General features: G+C 44.4%; 1 protein-coding gene across 1 annotated transcript in view; it reads left to right on the top strand.

The window, feature by feature from the left end:
- Positions 1-14,371, top strand: part of LOC112544769 (transcriptional activator MN1) — a 219,474-nt gene that overhangs the window by 160,628 nt on the left and 44,475 nt on the right. The window lies entirely within an intron of this gene.

The following is a 14,371-nucleotide window of genomic DNA, read 5'->3' as shown; positions in this document are numbered from 1 at the left end:
TCTAGCCTTCACCACAACCTCTGGCAAGGAGTTCCACAGGTTGACTATGTGTTGAGTGAAGAAAAACTTCCTTTTGTTTGTTTTAAACCTGATGCCTATTAATTTCATTTGGTAACCTCTAGTTCTTATATTGTGGGAATAAGTAAATAACTTTTCCTTATTCACTTTTTCCACATCAGTCATGATTATATAGACCTCTATCATATTCCCCCTTAGTCTCCTCTTTTCTAAGTTAAAAAGTCTACGTCTTTTTAATCTCTCTTCATATAGGACCTGTTCCAAACCCCTCATCATTTTTATTCCCCTTTTCTGAACCTTTTCCAATGTCAAAATATCTTTTGGGAGATGAGGTGACCACATCTGTACGCAGTATTCAAGGTGTGGGCATATCATGATTTTATATAGAGGCAATAAGATATTTTCTCTCTTATTCTGGGTCCCTTGTTTAATGATTCCTAACATTCTATTTGCTTTTTTGACTGCCGCTGCACACTGAGTGGATATTTTCAGAGAACTATCCACAATGACTCCAAGATCTCTCTCTTGAGAAGTGGTAGCCAAATTAGCCCCCATCATATTGTAGGTATAGTTGGGATTATTTTTTCCAATGTGCATTACTTTACATTTATCAACATTAAATTTCATTTGCCATTTTGTTGCCCAATTACTTAGTTTAGTGAGATCTTTTTGAAGCTCTTTACAGTCTGCTTTGATCTTAACTATCTTGAGCAGTTTAGTATAATCTGCAAATTTTGCTAACTCACTGTTTTCCCATGTCTCCAGATCATTTATAACTAAATTGAATAGGATTGGTCCCAGGACAGACCCTTGCAGGATCCCACTAGTTACCTCTTTCTGCTTGTAAAACTTACCATTTATTCCTCCCCTTTGTTTCCTGTCTTGTAACCAGTGACCAATCCACGAAAGGACCTTCCCTCTTATCCCATGACAACTTACTTTACAAACAGCTCAGCACTTGAATCGCCAAACAAACAGACAGACAAACACCAGCTCAGCACCCAGTTTCTTTCAGGCAACTAGCAAGTAACCCCCAAACAAACACACACTACACATAGCCACTTATCTCAAGGCTTCTGTAATTGCTCCTCCTTCACCAGGAGAACTCCCTCTAGAAACTCCCTGTTAGCTGCCCCTGTACACAAAGCTTATTTTATTCCTGTTCCTGTCTGCTTACTACATTGCTTCTGGAGAACAGCAATGAAACTGTCCATTAATGGTGAGCCAGCTAGTATATCCAAAGTATGCGTCTATCCGAGGGAATTTGCTATGAGTAAATTTCAGAACATTCACCATTCTGATCTCCTGTACTCACATGCTGAGAGTTTTAATGGGAACGGCCACACTGGGTCAGACCAATGGCCCACCTAGCCCAGTGTCCTGACTTTTGACAATGAGTGGTGCCAGGTGCTTCAGAATAAAGGAACGGAACAGGGCAATGTAGTGAATGATCCATCCTTTCAGGAACCAGACCTTGAGGGCTGCTCAGGCCCCTGAACATCCTGCCTAACAACCATGGATGGAACTGTCCTCTGGGAACTTATTCTTTTTTGAAACCAATGGTAATTTTGGCCTTCACAGCATCCTGTGGCTACCGGTTTTCTAGGTTGACTGTGTGCTGTGTGAAGAAATACTTTCACGAGGCGTAAGAAATACTTCCCTTGTCGACCAATCCGCGTCTTGACTTGCGCACTGTGCTGACGATCAGCTGAGCCGGCACATCGCGGCAGCCATTTTTATTTTAATGAAGCCAAGGATATTTAAATCCCCGCTTCATTGACTATGTTGGGTAGCCTACTTTACATGCCTCTGCTGGCAGAGGCATTTAATCTAGACGTACTCTAAGTGCTGCAAGACCATTCATTGATTTTTAAATCTTTCCTTGTGGGTTGCAGAACTAGTTATTCCAGGAAGTGTCATGCATGGTGCCTCAAAATGTCATTTGTGCAATATTCACAATTAATAAGGGGCTAGTTGACACCCTCTATTATTATTGGATTTTCTCTTTTTGTAGCCTCTCTGATCTCCCTGTGTATTTCACAGTCACCTTCTCTATTCTGGTCAGGTGGTCAGTAGTACAGGCAGTCCCCGAGTTACGTAAAAGATAGGGACTGTAGGTTTGTTCTTAAGTTGAATTTGTATGTAAGTCGGAACTGGTACATATTGTAGGGGAAACTCTAGCCAAACATTTCTCCAGAGCTCAGTTTTATTCTCCCTCACCTCACTTCCCTCAGTCCTTTATTCTCAAGCTGAGGTGTCTGCTGAGAAAAGCCGCTCCGTGTCTCCCTGGTCTGCTGGGAGGGGGGGGGGGGGCCTAGCTTCGCGTGTCCCTGGTATGCTGGGGGGAAGCAGCTAGTGCGGGGTTGCCTCACCCCGTTTGTAAGTAGGGATCTGATGTAAGTCGGATCCATGTAACCCGGGGACTGCCTGTATATTCCTACTGTTGTATTCATAATATTCAATCATGGAACTTCTAGCCCCAGAGATGATAGGTACTCTTTCATTCGTTTCAGGTATTTACTATATCTGACTCTATGCCTCTTGTCATACCTGTGTATTTTGTACCCTGATATTTCCATGCCTATTGATTGTCCTCATTCCAATAACAAGTTTCTGTGATGCCTGTTATATCAATGTATTCATTTAATACCATGGAATCAAGTTGCTCTCCCTTAGTATTTAGATGTCTTGCATTTGTATACCAGCACTTACAACATTTGTCAATATTTAATTGTCTGCCTTCATACGATGTAGTTGAATTGGACTCTTTTCTGTTTGACTGTTTCTCTTCAGTCCCTAGCTGTATTTTACCAAAGTCTATCTTCTCTTTTGTAGTATATAGATCATCCCCTTTATAAATCTCTATGGAGATGTGTCTGTTTGAACTGTGTGTTTCTTCTGTCTGTTTGAATTTCTGCACCTGCCAGGCTTTCCCCCAGTCCTTCATTTAGAAACCCTTCTACAAACATCTGAATTTTACATGTCTGGTTTTGTTTTGGTTTAGGTGGAGCCCATCCTTCTGGTGTAGGTTTCTCCTTTCTCCATACATTTCTCAGTTCCTAATAAATCTAAATCCCTCATCCTTTCAACCATCGTCTCACTCACGCATTGAGATCCCGTCTTCGTCCTGTCAACCTGGCCCTGCATGTGGAACTGGAAGCATTTCAGAGAACGCTACCATGAAGGTTCTGGTCTATAATCTCTTACCTAGCAGCCTATATTTGACCTCCTGGACCTCTCCCCTACCTTTGCCTGTGTCACTGCTACCTGCCTCCTCACTTCTCTACGTAAGTCTACTGAGCTGTCTGGAGAAACCTGCAACGTGTCACACCAGGCAGGCAGTTCATCATGCAGGGTCTCCTGGTCATCACTGGCCCAGCTCTCTGTGCTTCCAATAATCAAATCCTGCGTAACTATTACCTGTCTCTTGATGATGACTGGGGTTCTCTCCCCCACAGAGCCATCTCAGGGCTGGAGAATACCATGACACTGTCTGGAAGGAGGATCCCACCAAGGGGTCATTTCCCTTCTCTCAGAGCTGGTGCTCTCCTTTGCACAGAGGCTGAGAGATGGGGCACGGGAGGATGTCTCTGCTGTGTCCTAGAAGGTCTCCTCTGTGTACCTCCCTGTCACCCTCAGCTCCTCCAGTTCAGCCTCTCTGGTCTCAAGAGCCCATTCTCAGTCTCTACGGGCCATGAGTTGCTTCCACTGAGTGCACACATAAATCGCCTGGCTTCAAGGCTGGTGATCATCCAGGCTGTGTTCGTGCCAAGCAATAAACTGGGCAGCTGGATTTCTGCTTACATCCTTTTGCAGGAGTTTTTGTTTGGTGGGATAGTTCGGGGTATTACTGTTATTGATCTTTCGCAGGAGAGAGTGCTTATTGGCCCAAGTTTCTTGTTAGGCATATGGATGCTTTCTCCCTAAACTCTCTTGCAAAACTCCTGTGTGTTGGCCCTGTTCATTAGTTCTCCTGGTCATTCAGGAGCTAGCTTTTAAAACCCCTGTTTTCCTTGGGTCAGACCCACCATCTTCACATAGGATCCTAAAGGGATCAGTCCCCCTTGAGACTGAAATAGTCTGTGCTGGACTCTACCTAATAGTAACACGGTGGGTGAGGTGGGACAGGAGAATGGGTGTTTGAGAAAAATCTTTTCAGCTGTTTGTGACTTCTGACAATGTACTACCAACTTTAAACCATATTGTTTGAGGCAGGCCTGCATTAAAGATGACTGCTGAGGAAATGGGACATGCAGTCTTGGCCTTTGCTTAGTTTAAAAAATGTGGTTTGATATACCAAAGACTAGCTCTTTGACAACTGTGCACTGAGCATGTGCAGCAGATCGTGTGGTTCAGTTTAGAGCTGCATTCTTAAAGAGACCTGTTTTCTGCATGCAGATGTAGATAGTTACAAGTTTGCACACTTCAAAACTGGCCAGCTGTACAGGCTCATAGCTTTCAGGTCTCAATAAAATCTACAGAGCTAGCCAAGCTTGAGGAAAACATATTCAGTAGTTTTCCAGCTAAGCCAAAGTTGAGGAATAGCAGTTCATCAGTTTAATGCTGTGAATGTTTAAGCTGAGCAAGGGGGCTATTTGAACTCCTATGGACTTTTAAAATTTACTGCACACAAAAACAACATCAAAAGAGCATTAGTAAGGTTATAAAGTCAAATAACCAAACCTCATGAAAGGCCAGAGAAAAGGTATCCTTAATTTGGCCTCTTGGTGCCCATGGCTTAACTACAGTTTTTAGAGATATTATCACATTATTTCTGCTTAGCCCCTACCTCATTGAATGCACAGGATGGGCAGTGCTCACTTAGGAGCAACTGTCAGTATTCTGTTTTAGCCTCGCTATTCTGTTTGTGGCCTCCAGCATTATTCGCTGTGCCCCGTTCAAACCTGCTCTGAGGTCAGGTAGATTAATTTCTCATGGGTTTTTCTATGGGGCTCATCTCTTTAGTAGCTGAGCGCCTTTCAAATGTGTATCTGCACAACGCCCCGGGGAGACCAAGGAGTGGGGTTATCCCTATAGGACAGGCAGGGAACTGAGGCACAGAGACATTAAGGTGGAAAGTGTGCACTAATTTTGGATGCCCAATTTAAGATGTTTAGGACCTGGTTTTGAGGTGGGTGTAGCATTCTTTAGTATTTTCTATATTCAGAGTGCCTGTTCCTATTGAGTCAGTGAGTTCTCAGCACTTCTGCAAATCAGAGCCTTTGATCTCAAGTCAGGCACCCAGAAAATATGGGACACACAGACCACCTGTGAAAAGGCTGGTTGTTAGTGACTTGCCCAGCATCACAGACAAGCACTTTGGCAGAGGCAGGGACAAAACTGAGTTCGTTCTGGCAACATCCAGCAGCTTTAATCATGAGTCCACTGTTTCTCTATATGCAGTCCTTGCCCTCGTTCACTGTGCACCTTCTAACTTCTACGGCAAACAAACTTGATTCTTCCCCAGAGTGGGTCCAGCCTGTGTGCTGAAGGAGTCTGAGGTCCCGTAAAAAACCAGTATGTGTTCACACAGTTCATAATGCATATGCACAAAGGGTCTGAACTCAGGCAAAAAAAAAAAACAAACAAACCAGACAAAGAATTTCCTGCATGTGGCATTATATTGACACTCAGATGGGTCACTGGCAGGGTTGGAAGGTTTAGATCCACCACACAGATCTCAGTCTCTCAGCCACATGTGTTACTGGAGTAACTAATAGCAGTAGTAAGTGGACCGGCAGTAGAGGGACGCTGTGCTGGTGATTTTCACAGACACTAGCCGGAAGCAGAGGCACAGAGAGAGTCAGGAATCCTGCATTCCACTGTAACCTCTGGAAGGGAGCTGGGCCAGATTAAGGCATGGGCTAGCTGGGCAGCTGCCCGGGACGCCAGCATATGGGGGGCACCTGATGGCAGCTGTAAGGGGCGCGCAGCACCCCTTATATCTGCCATCAGGCACCGCATGCCTGGCTCCTGGATCGCGGGCTGCAGCAGCTCCCAGTGGCCACCGTGCAGCGGCCACCTGGGGCGGGAACTGCGTTAACCCCCGTAGTGCCGGCCAGCGGCCGCCTGGGGTGGGGGCCACGTTAACCCCTGCAGCGCCGGCCAGCAGCACCTTTCCTCCTGCGGCCGCAGGGCCCTGCTTGGCCAGGCTCAGCCCGCCCTGGGTGGGCCCAGGCTGCGTGCCAGCAGCGGTAGCCAGGCTGGGCCGGGCCAGGCACGTGCGTCCAGTTCTGCACGCCCTCCCCCACGTGCTGGGCGGGGCCGCGCATGGGCCATCCTGCAACCCGGAGCGCAATTCAACTGCCTGCCCGGGGCGCTGGAATGGCTTGGTCCTGGAAGGGAGTACATGCTGATGGTCACAGGTGCTCCTGTTTGTTCCTTGTAAGTTTGTCCCCTCCAGCTGGTCCCTGTCCCAGTCCTAGTCTTCCCCACCTGGCTCCTGTCCTAATCCCATTCTCTTCTCCTAGCTAGTCTCAATTTTCGTGCCTCCTCCCAGTCCCAGCCTCTGTGCTCTGCCTGTTTCAGGCTCACTCACTAATCCCAACACCCCGTTGCTCTCTCCTTTTCTCCCTGCCATCTCTAGGCCTATGCATGCTCAGTGCAGATGGACTCTTGGGGCACGTAGTGGCTAAATCTAAGAAGTCTCTTCTGAGCTTGTGCAAACTTAATTTTTTCAAAGTCCTGTATCTTGGCCACATTTGGGCAGATTTTCATAGGCACATGGTCCCTCATCCAATCACCAGTTCCAAGTTCCTGCTCCAAAATTACTAGAGCATTTTAGAGAAAAGACCACTAGAATGTTTTATCATTATAATGTGTTTTTTCCCCCTTTCTCTCTGACGTGTTCTTAGAAATGTCAGAATTGTTTTGGCTGAAATAGTCCATAGAAATTCAGCTGGAGGTAGACAATAGGCATGGAAAAGTTCTGCTTGGATAGTTACCTTTTGGAGAAGTGATAAACAATGCAAAACAGAGTCTTACTCTGGGAAATGTTGGACAGCCTTAGTAATTGGAAGAGTTACCAGCCACACCATTCACAAGAGTACGTGCAGGGAGGGAAAAGTGAGATAGCATACATTATTGTTAGGGACGTGTTCTATCTCCCTCTAATTTTTTTCCATCCATGCATGGAATAAATTTTGTTATGTGCACCAAGGCATGTGTGAATGTGCACCACCAGTTGAAAAACATTCTGCCGGCTGTGGGTGCTCTGCTAATCAGCTGGGCAGCATTTGAACCTTTCTTACATGTAACACTGAATCTGTCACACTTTAGCCAACTCTTGTCTGATAAGTATACAAGTGTGTAAGATCCCAGGTTTGGGCAGTTGCAGCTCTAGTTGGCCTTTCCTTTCTGGTGCCTTTTAAAACAAGACAAATCTCAATTTCTATTACTTCTTCCCTTTAAAAAAACACCTAGGAAATTAAATGCAAAAATGAATAGTAATGCAACTCAGGCTGGCCTCTTTAGCATTCAAAAGTTGAGAAATACAAAAAATTAAGCTTCGCTGCAGAGCTCTAACTCTGCCCCCTTGTGCATATTCATTAAAATACAGAGTTTAATTATGTGCCATCAAATTATCTGAGACACCCATGTATATTTAATGTTACAGGGGGAAAATTGCATTAGATTGATTTCTATTATAAATTATATTTTATCAATAAAGAACTCATAAAGGCAAAGAGTTTAAGACTGCACGTTCGACTTTGACTTTTATTGTGCAGCCTTACATTTCATTGCATTGGATATAGATATATGGGTATCTAGCAGTCACAGTAATCAAGCGATGCACATTTGTGGGGATTAGAGTTGGCAGATGATAGATTGTTGTGTTCATTGGCAATTTCAAAAGCTAAAAATATTAGAGTCAGACAACTCAAAAAGTTAAAGAAGATGCATTTTGAATTCAGCAAAACATTTAGTTTTATGAAAATTGAAATGTTTCATGTAAATTTTCCATTTTAATTATAAGATATTTTTGTGTCTTTAAAATAAAGTTAAAATATTGAAACAATTATTTGCTTTAATCAGAGAAATTAAAAAAACTCCATTTAGAAAATGTTGAAACAAAATATTTATCTTCTTCACACACCCTCTCCATCCATAAAAAGCTGAACAAACAATTTGGCAAACTAGACACAAATTCATAAATTTTTTTGGCTTCTCTGAGTCTGCATTTTCCATGGTCAACAAACAAACAAACAAACAAACAATGTTGGTGTATGTAACTCTCTGACTGCTACAAGCATGTATTAGTCAGAAAGACCTCTGTTTCTGGCTGTGCTTGCACCTATGCAAATGAGGCCTTAAATATTCCTCTGTGTGCTCTTTTACAGGCGAAGGAAATACTGTAATGTACACCCCGGGCTGGCCAGAGATGCAAGTGCTCTGTAATTAATTATGAACACACAAACGTATTTGTGCATCAGGGCAGAGTCTACATAGTTGAGTCATCATGGATTGCCTGGGTGCCTAAGTGAGCTCAGCCACCCAAGAAGAGCAATGATGACACAGCAGTGTATTCCCTAGTAGGATTTCTGAAGATTGTGTGGTCATTGTTCAGCACAGCCATTGGACAAAAAAGAAAGGAAATAGCATCAGGGGTTTTAGAGCTCAGCTGCTGTCCTGGAAGCGTTAGGACAGTATTTGCTTATCTGTTCCCAGTTTGCTGTCTGTTAATCAGTCTGAAGTGTGCTCTCCATCCCAGTGTCTCTGGACTGTGGGTGTTACCCCCATGCTGCGGCCGCACTCAAGTGCTGTGCAGTATTTGGGTATGTTTTCACAGCAAGATGGCACCTGCAGCAGTGTGTTTTGGAACCTGGATCACCACACTTGGGCTTGTGCTATGGTCCTGTGTAGACAAAATGGAGGGAGGAGGGTGGACTTTGGACCGCCAGCTCCCAGCCTGAGCATTTACAGAGCTGTTTTTATCTCTGTAGCGTGAGCCTGATGTGTGCTTCAGTTAGATGCCGCCTGTGCTGGTGGGGGCGGCTTGCCTGTTGTCTAGGTGCTCACCTCACTGCGAGATGTCTCCCATCACCCTGGCTCTGAATGCAGTGGGATGCAGAGCGGGGTAATTGCATCACTCAGGGCATGGATTTCCATGACCATTGAGCAATATAGTTATATCAAACTAATTTCCTAGTGTAGTCCAGACCTAATACTCCTTGCTACTGGCTACTGCCTACGGCAGTCTTAGGCTATATCTATAGTGCCAATTGAACAACCAAAATTTTATCATTCAGAATTGCTAACCTCCTTCCCCCCCAAAATTTTGCCATGGCAAGTGCCACTGAACTGTGTGTGTGGGCCAGAGCACTCTCCTGTTGACAATGCAAATGCCTTCAGTTGGACAGAACCGACAAACAGCTGTTACACTGCCCCACTTTTAGTGACAGCTGTGTCAACATGGCAGACAGGAGGTGGTATAGGGCATTGTTTTGATATCTGGCCCAAATTAGGCCTAAGAAAAACACCGTGGCTTGTGTAACCTCCCCATCTATCGGATGTCCTTACTTTGTCAACTTTTAATAGTTCAAACATAAAATGCATTTTTATTGGGGAAGTAAAAAGTGTACTTGGCCATCTTAATCTGTAGAGAACAAGTACAACGTAGAGGTCACAGCAGTCTGACGCCCTACTCCAAGAGGGGAACTTTTGCCCGTCCACTACATCTTGACAACCGCCCCTGGGGCAGGCACCTCACCTTTTCCTGACAACTGTCCCTGAAAGGGGAAACCCCACTGCTGCCTGAAGCTATGTCTACATGACAGAAATTTTTTGGAAAAACAGACGTTTTTCCGAAAAATCTTCACTTACATCCATACTGCAATTGCATTCTTTTGAAAATTTTTTTGAAAGAACTGAGGGGTTTTTCCGGCACTAATAAACCTCTTTCTACAAGGAAGAAGCCTTTTTCCGAAAGACCTCTTTTGGAAAAGATGTGTGTGGACGGGGAAGAGGGAGATCTTTCGGAAGAAGAGGAAAGAAGAAAAAGCACAGGTGCCCTGGTGGCCATTCTGTCCATAGCAATCACAGCTGAAATGCGAGACAGCGTTCATTCGATGAAGTTTGGCAGTGTAGATGCTCTCTTTCAGAAGAAGTTTTTTCGGAAGATTTTTCCAGAAAAGCTTTTTCTGAAAGAAGCCTGCTGTCTAGACATAGCCTGAGACTCTTCCCCTAGAGATGAACTCGGTGTGTTCCATTTGATGTGAAGAGGAAGCTTTTTTGTATTGAAATCAGGTAACCTCTCTGAAATGCTGCTGCTGCTGCAGGTGTTCACTTTCCTCTGTATCCACTCAGCCAACAGACAGTGACATTCCTTGAACAATGCAGAGTGAATCACCGTTATGTGCTGGTACATGCTCTGCATAGCCAAAGAGAGAGAGAGAGGTTTGGACAAAAGTCTTAGGATAGCCACCTGATGTTTCACTTAATGCTTGCCAAGGAACCAAAGTTAAATAATAGATGCATGTCACTTCTCTGTCTGGTTACCCATTTATTAAAACACCTAAGAACACATGTGCAGTACTCCAACCCTTGCCCTATCACTCCTTGAACAACAATGGTAACAACACAACTACATAATGTGGCCTATCCACATAATGGCAACAGTCAGCTGAGAAATTTTCTTACCCAGTCTCATCTGAAACCAAACAAGATCCATTAACACTGGAGGATGCATTACTGAAATTGACCCCGTGTTCCTGCTGTACTGAGAAGAGAATTTAGCCTCCTGACTCACTCTGAGGAAGGCATCTTTCTACTACATGGAATAATATTTCTAAGAACTGCAAATTTCTTACTGCAAAATAGAAAACACAAACTTTTGCCGTTATGCAGAAACTTATTTTCACAGCCTCTAAACTGTCTCTCTGTACTCTGGCTCTTATTCCTCGGCACGTGTCAGAGAGTTGCTATTTGACACATTGGGGAGTACTGAATTGGCTTTCATGAAATAGAGACTAGAATTTCCAACCTGCTATAAAGCAGTGCCTCTCTGTGCTTTCTTTTCCTTTCATTTTTTGTAATACAGAATAGAAATTACTAGTTGCTGTTGCATACACTGCCACCTTCTGTAACGGAGATTGAAATTTATGAATTGCTCCAAAACATTGTCTCCCATCCTAGCTACTCTATGAACAAGTGATTTATTTCCCAAGGTTCATAGTAATTTTTACTCAGCAAGTAATGAGATCACTTGGGGTATGTCTAGACTACATGGCTCTGTCGCCAGTGCCATGTAGATTAGTTTACTAGACATACCCAAATGAAGCGGTGATTTAAATAATCGCCGCTTCATTTAAATTAAAATGGCTGCCGCGCTGAGCCGATCAGCTGTTTGTTGGCTCAGCGCGCTAGTCTGGATGCTCCGCAGTCGACATCAAAGGCATTTGTTGACCGCCTCAGTAAACCTCATCCCATGAGGCATAACGGGGCGGTCAACAAATGCCTTTGATGTCGACTGCAGAGCGTCCAGACTAGCGCGCTGAGTCGACAAACAGCTGATCGGCTCAGCGCGGCAGCCATTTTAATTTAAATGAAGCGGCGATTATTTAAATCCTCGCTTCATTTGGGTATGTCTAGTAAACTAATCTACATGGCTCTGGCGACAGAGCCATGTAGTCTAGACATACGCTTGGATTCCTTACTTTGACATCTCAATGTGTTAATACATAGAGATGGTTTATTTGTTGGGTACCAGTGCACAAGGACCTGCTGAGAAATGGGAATCAAGTGCAGCAAGTTCAGGAAATTATTAATTAAAAAGGAACCATTTAAGGACCATGAAGATTTGGAATGCATTTCTCCTCTGATAAAATTTTAAAGAACTTGAATTTGAGATGGAGATGTCCTACTTTATATAATTAAAAAACACTGATGGAAAAATCTTGTGTGGCTATGACCCCTGCTGTGTGTATCCTAGCTTTGAATCCTGTGTTGTTTTATACAAACAATAGAGCTTCCACTGCTTGCTTTTTTTATTTCCCTCTGTTGGAAATGTAAATTCTCACCTTTATCCCACTCCATCCGCCTGGAATAACGCCTCTGCTACATGCAGAAGAACATGAGGCTTTGTCTGCGTGAGAAAGTGGTGGCAGTGTAACTTAATAGGTGATTTTACACTAACTTGGTTAAACAAGTGCAAAAAGCTGTGTGGACACTCTTATTTCGTAGGGAACCATGCTTTTGGCTTGGCTCACATCACTGCAAGTGAAACTGAAAAGAGACATTCCCAAATGGAAATAAGTACGCACACGGGGATCTGCAGCTGTTTAAAAATAGTTAAGTTAAACAAGTGCAACATCTGTGTGAAGCCAAGAACTGGATGGGTGCATTCTCTGTTCCTCTGCTGTCCTCTGGTCTCAGTCCTAGTCTCCTATCCTGTTGGGTCTGCAGAGCCTTTCCATGTGCTCCCCCGGGTCTCCAGCTGACCCAGTGTTCCGTACATGGAACAGAGCCCGCCCTGTCTGACTGCTGAGATTCCCCAATGGAGCAATAACTCGGATGGATCCTTTTAAGATTTCTGCAGAGCTCTGCGGTAAGCTCCTTTTCCCAGATGTCTGAGCTGAGCTGAGTGAGATGTTGGGAGGAGGTTCCCTCTTCTTGCCTGTATGTAGATGTGTGTCCCCAGGCTGCTATGCAGGGTAAAAACTTTTAGAATTAATGTTTACTAAGGACAAACCTGTAAAAGAGCAGAACAAATCCATATTTACCTTTCTGGGTCAACAGTGAGAAACAATGCCATGAGTTTGCAGCCTGCTGGTCTCCACAGCTGAGCCCATTTTCAGATACACTGTTCTGATGGGTAAGAGCCCCTGCTTGTGCTGGGACATGGCCAGTGCACTCCCTGTTCACTTGCTGTGCTCACAGGCTACGTCTAGACTGCAAGCCTCTTTCGAAAAAGAGCGTCTAGACTACAGCCAGTACTTTTGAAAAAGCAAGCCGCTTTTTCGAAAGAGAGCACCCAGGCAGTCTGGATGCTCTCTTTCGAAAAAGCACAGTTTGCATTACATAGCGCCTTTTTTCAAAAGAGCACTTTCGAAAAAAAGCGCTCTTCCTCATAAAACGAGGTTGTCCATGATTGAAAAAAACGCTGGGTTCTTTTGATTTACTTTCGAAAGAACGTGGCAGCAGTCTAGAAGCAGGGGAAGTTTTTTTTTGCAAAAAGGCCACTTTTTTCGAAAAAAACCTGTAGTTTAGACACACCCAGTCTGTTACAGAGCACAAGGCACAGTGTCTGTAATTTTAAAATCCTATCCCATATGGGCAAAAAATGAGGCAAGAGCATTATCTGTAGAAATGGGCTGCAAAGAGAAAACAAGGGCACTAGGGTGAGGTCCACAATCTTGGCTCTATTCATAGAATCATAGAAGTGTAAGATGGGGAAGGAACTCAGTAGTCATCTACTCCAACCCTCTGAATTCAGTATATAGCAATCATCATGACAAGACATGATGTTTGGAACTGGATTTCCCCAAAGCTCGGTGGTACCAGACCCATTGCTAGTTACAAGCACAGCTAAACCAGAGAGCTAAATGTAAAGGTTTTAGGAGCTATGCAGCCTGTGTGTGAGCTTAGTCGGGCTACAGGATGGCCTCTTTGAGGCAGGCTGCACCACTTGTTGAAGATGCAGTTTCTCTCACTAGCTTTCTAGCACATAGGTGTTCATGGGCCTTTTGTTGCTTTCCCCATAGAATGGACAGAAAGGTTTGGTAAGGAGACAGCTGAAATGAGAGCAGGTCAGTATGATGGGCAAGCCACTGTTTTGTTCCAACATACAAAGTGCCCATCCTCCAGTATTTCTACATGTGCCCATCCCATTGTTATACAATGCTATTCGTAAACAACACTGCATCCGATTGTAACAGGAGTATATGCAGATTGCAGCATCAGTGGGGTTTGCCCATGGCAGCTCATGAGCCTTTCTACATTTTTTGTTAGTCTCTAAGCTGCTGCAGGGCCATTCGCTGTTTTTTAAGTTTCCCCATCAGATGTTTCCTGTGTTCTCTTACCTGTGTGTGAGCACAGCCTGAAGAGAGACAGTCCATGCTAGAGAGTCCTCCGGGTGTTTTTCCATTTGGAGCAGGACGTTGGGACATATGGTGGATTGTTTTCACTCTGCTTTTCTAATGGTAGCTGCAGTCTGACCTGGGGATGCATTATGCTGGGAGTAGAGGGGCAGAATTCCAGGGGCTTTTGTGTGGCAAGACAAGGAGTGGACTCTGAAAAGCGGTTGTTGTGCTATACACAACTACTAACTTACCCCTGGCCCATCACCAGTCCCTGTTCCTTGGTGCCAGCTTAGAAATATGATGAGTCCCTCTTGCCCCTTAGTTCCATGTTCTTC

This window comes from Pelodiscus sinensis, chromosome 15 (assembly GCF_049634645.1).
Source record: "Pelodiscus sinensis isolate JC-2024 chromosome 15, ASM4963464v1, whole genome shotgun sequence".
NCBI lineage: Eukaryota > Metazoa > Chordata > Testudines > Trionychidae > Pelodiscus > Pelodiscus sinensis.
Note: the sequence above shows the minus strand (reverse complement) of the source record. Positions and strands in the feature narration are given on the sequence as shown.